Source organism: Polypterus senegalus, chromosome 1 (genome assembly GCF_016835505.1).
Source record: "Polypterus senegalus isolate Bchr_013 chromosome 1, ASM1683550v1, whole genome shotgun sequence".
Lineage (NCBI taxonomy): Eukaryota > Metazoa > Chordata > Cladistia > Polypteriformes > Polypteridae > Polypterus > Polypterus senegalus.
The window spans coordinates 18,472,912-18,477,892 of NC_053154.1; the positions used below are offsets into that span (position 1 = coordinate 18,472,912).

Here is a 4,981-nt window from a genome sequence, read left to right on the forward strand (position 1 = left end):
AATGTTCAAGCATCAGTCACAAAGTTGAAGTTACGCAGGGGTTGGATATTCCAACAAGACAATGACCTAAAACACAGCTCGAAATCTACAAAGACATTCATGCAGAGGGAGAAGTACAATGTTCTGGAATGGCCGTCACAGTCCCCTGACTTGAATATCATTCAAAATCTATGGGATGGTTTGAAGAAGGCTGTCCATACTCGACAGCCATCAAATTGAACTGAACTGGAGAGATTTTGTAATAAAGAATGGTCAGAAATACCTCCATCCAGACTCCAGACACTCATCAAAGGCTATAGGAGGACAGCGTCTAGAGGCTCAAAGGAGCAAAAGGAGGCTCAACTAAATATTGATGTCATATCTCTGTTGGGGTGCCCAGATTTATGCACCTGTCTAATTTTGTTATGATGCGTATTTCATATTTTCTGTTAATCCAATAAACTTAATGTCACTGCTGAAATACTACTGTGTCCATAAGGCATATCATTTATTAAAAGGAAGTTGCAACTTTGAAAGCTCAGCCAATAATAAACAAAAATCCAAAGAATTAAGAGGGGTTCCCAAACTTTTTCATATGACTACGTGATACAGTATTTGCCGAATAGTACACAAGGTGTATTTCACCCTTATTGGAGCTCATCAGGCGTACACACTTTTGAATCCCCTTACGGGGATCGAACCTCAGCCGACCAACCACAAACGTTACCTGGTAGACAAACACCTAAATAATCAGATTGCGATTCAGACCTAGGAATGTAATACTATGATTTTTACCCCATCAAGTAAGCGAACCAGCCACCATGGCGTCCTAGTCTGTATGAGTCCTCGTGTGATAGACCACCCGGACCCACTGCAGTTTGCCTGTTGGACAAAGATTGTAGTGGAGGATGCAATTATCAGTCTGCTCCACAAGGCTTATTGTCACCTGGACAAAGCTGGCCGCACTGTGAGGATGATGTTTTTTGATTTAGCCATCCCTTTTAAGGGGCAAACTCAGAGATATGCAGGTGGATGAGCCTGTGGTGTCCTGATGATGGACTATCTGTCAGGAAGACCACAGTCTGTGAGACTCAAGGGCTGTGTGAGCAACACTGGAGCACCACAAGGAACAGGCCTGTCTGGTTTACTTACTCCTCCATCTATCTGTGACACATCAACACTGAGGATTTTCAGCCAACAAATCATTCAGGAGACATGTGTCAAGAAACACAATGGGGGCTCCTTTATACTAACAGCAATACAGCTGCATAGAAACTCACTGGGACTGAGACTGTCAAGGTGGAAGTTTTCTTTCTTTTTGAAATGTCTTCCATTTTAGTCATTCTGGTGTGTGTGTGTGTCATCTATCTATCTATCTATCTATCTATCTATCTATCTATCTATCTATCTATCTATCTATCTATCTATCTACAGTGGTGCTTAAAAGTTTGTGAACCCTTTAGAATATTTCTCCATAAATATGACCTAAAACATCATCAGATTTTCACTCAAGTCCTAAAAGTAGATAAAGAGAAACCAGTTAAACAAATGAGACAAAAATATTATACTTGGTCATTTATTTATTAAGGAAAATGATTGAATATTACATATTTGTGAGTGGCAAAAGTATGTGAACCTTTGCTTTCAGTATCTGCTGTGACCCCCCAATACCTGCAACTAAACGTTTCCAGTAACTTTTTCTCAGTCCTGCACGCTGCCATTCCTCCATACAGAACTTCAACTCTGGGATGTTGGTGGGTTTCCTCACATGAACTGCTCACTTCAGGTCCTTCCACAACATTTCGATTGGATTAAGGTCAGGACTTTGACTTGGCCATTCCAGAACATTCACTTTATTCTTCTTTAACCATTCTTTGGTAGAACGACTTGTGTGCTTAGGGTCGTTGTCTTGCTGCATGACCCACCTTCTCTTGAGATTCAGTTCATGGACAGATGTCCTGACATTTTCCTTTAGAATTCTCTGATATAATTCAGAATTCATTGTTTCATCAATAAAGGCAAGCCGTCCTGGCCCAGATGCAGCACAACAGGCCCAAACCATGATAGTACCACCACCACGTTTCACAGATGGGATGAGGTTCTTATGCTGGAATGCAGTGTTTTCCTTTCTCCAAATATAACACTTTTCATTTAAACCAAAAAGTTCTATTTTGGTCTCATCCGTCCACAAAACATTCTTCCAATAGCCTTCTGGTTTGTCCACGTGATCTTCAGCAAACTGCAGACGAGCAGCAATGTTTTTTTTTTGGAGAGCAGTGGCTTTCTCCTTCAACCCTGCCATGCACACCATTGTTGTTCAGTGTTCTCCTGATGGTGGACTCATGAACATGAACATTAGCCAATGTGAGAGAGGCCTTCAGTTGCTCAGAAGTTACCCTGAGGTCCTTTGTGACCTCGCCGACTATTACACGCCTTGCTCTTGGAGTGATCTTTGTTGGTCGACCACTCCTGGAGAGGGTAACAATGGTCTTGAATTTCCTCCATTTGTACACAATCTGTCTGACTGTGGATTGGTGGAGTCCAAACTCTTTAGAGATGGTTTTGTAACCTTTTCCAGCCTGATGAGCATCAACAACTCTATTTGTGAGGTCCTCAGACATCTCCTTTGTTTGTGCCATGATACACTTCTACAAACATGTGCTGTGAAGAGCAGACTTTGATAGATCCTGTTCTTTAAATAACACAGGGTGCCCACTCACAGCTGATTGGCATCCCATTGATTGAAAACACCCGACACCTCACCTTCAAACTAACTGATCATCTGTGAGGTTCACATACTTTTGCCACTCACATATATGGAATATTCAATCATTTTCCTTAATAAATAAATGACCAAGTATAATATTTTTGTCTCATTTGTTTAACTGGTTTCTCTTTATCTACTTTTAGGACTTGAGTGAAAATCTGATGATGTTTTAGGTCATATTTATGGAGAAATCTAGAAAACTCTAAAGGGTCCACAAACTTTCAAGCACCACCCTATCTATCTATCTAGACACCACTTGACCAGCAGCATCGTATGTCAATGTCGCCGCCATACTGCGAGTGGCACAGCTGTGGAGTGAAGTAATGGATAATGTGCTGCTTGGGATTGTACAAACCGCTGTACGCTCCAAACCAGATCACAGGGGGATTACATTTCATAGGTAATGCTGAACAATTGTATTGGTTATATTTGGCCATTAGAAAATCCTGTTTTATAATCTTAGCACTCAGAGTCACCTTACAATAAAAATCAACAACATTAGTAAAATTAACTGCGGTGGCCTGGCGCCCTGCCCAGGGTTTGTTTCCTGCCTTGCACCCTGTGTTGGCTGGGATTGGCTCCAGCAGACCCCCGTGAACCTGTAGTTAGGATATAGCGGGTTGGATAATGGATGGATGGATAGTAAAATTAAAACAAGAGAATGATAAATCAAAAAGCAATAATTAGCAAACAAACAAAGATAACTGGCAGTAACAGTGCAGAATTCACAATTGGCATGCCAGTTTGAAAATGTGTTATTGAATCGAGCTGATGAATATGAGAGGGAAGAGAATTCCCGAGTTGAGGAGCACCAGGAGAGACAGTCGAGCTCCTATTGAAGAGAGTCTGACGTGCGGTACAGAAAGTCGAGCTGCAGATGAGGATCTGAGGGAGCGAGAGGAGTGCCAGTCTGGAGGAGATCAGTGAGGTGTGGAGAGCTTTAAATGTTCAGAGCGGGATTGTGTATTGTATTCTCTAGTTAACAGGGAGCCAGTGAAGCCGAGAGAGAATCGGTGTGGTATGTTCAGTGGATTTAGAACCGCAGGTTATTATCCTGGCAGCAGAATTGCTGCCTTGTGCCCTGTGTTGGCTGGGATTGGCTCCAGCAGAACCCCGTGACCCTGTATTCGGATTCAGCGGGTTAGAAAATGGATGGATGGATGGATGTAAGCGATGGATACGTTTTTGTGGGATGCCAGATAGAATAGCATTACAGTAATCTATACGTGAGGTGACTCGGGCATTAACCGATACTTCAGTACTGTGCTGCGTAAGAACAGGACGAAGTCTAGAAATGTTTCAGAGATGGAAGAAGGCAGTCTGAGAAATGTTACTTACATGGGAGGAATTATTTAATAATAATATTATTATTATTATTATTATTTAATAATTGCCATTATGTGTATAAATGGATATAAATAATTGCAAGTAAACGATTCGCCAAATCTGTTGTATGTAAACGATACTGTTTTAAACGTTATTGTTTTTTCATCAGAAAACCGTTTTCCACGTCTACCTGTTTTAGTTTAAATGGCACTTTTGCCACTCGCAATAAGGCGGACGCGCTGACGTATCGTGTCGACTGGGCAACACAGTGAATGCGGCGTCTACCTATACAGTATATGTCTAAGGAAGACGCTCACTGTCCGCTCCGACGAATTCTCACAGCTGTCGACATGAAGCCGACGGCGTCCGATTTAATGACAGTGTCAAGAAACTATCGAGGCTGTTCGCACGTCACACCGGCGCTATATAAATAACATGTGTTAGATGATCCGCTTTGGCAACCCCTAACGGGAGCAGCCGAAAGAAGAAGATTCATTATACTTTGCAAACTACAACTTTCACATGCAGGTCGGGCAAAAACCACATGGTGTATGCCGACCTGTTACTCCTTTGTTCATGTGAGTTTCCATAGTGTAGTGGTTATCACGTTCGCCTAACACGCGAAAGGTCCCCGGTTCGAAACCGGGTGGAAACAGAATTATTTTCAAAGATCGTGCCAGTGAATTATTAAAAAAAGGCTTAATTCATACAAAAGCTTAAATGTGCTGTAGTTTGGTCTTGATCACCAACCCCTAAAGATAAAACTCGTGTTTGATTAATACTCGTCCCCGTCAATTTAATTCCATTACGAACTTCTGAATTACCTCATAGGATAAACAAGATTATCTAATCAAATGCAATCAACCATTCGATGGCCCTCCAAATGTTTCTCATCCTATTTGCATTTCC

General features: G+C 41.8%; 1 non-coding gene across 1 annotated transcript; it reads left to right on the top strand.

Annotated features, from left to right (window-relative positions):
• The first annotated feature begins 4,654 nt into the window (after positions 1–4,654).
• On the top strand, positions 4,655–4,727 carry trnav-aac. Its single transcript has one exon. It is a non-coding gene; the product is annotated as a tRNA-Val (tRNA).
• The last annotated feature ends 254 nt before the right edge of the window (positions 4,728–4,981 follow it).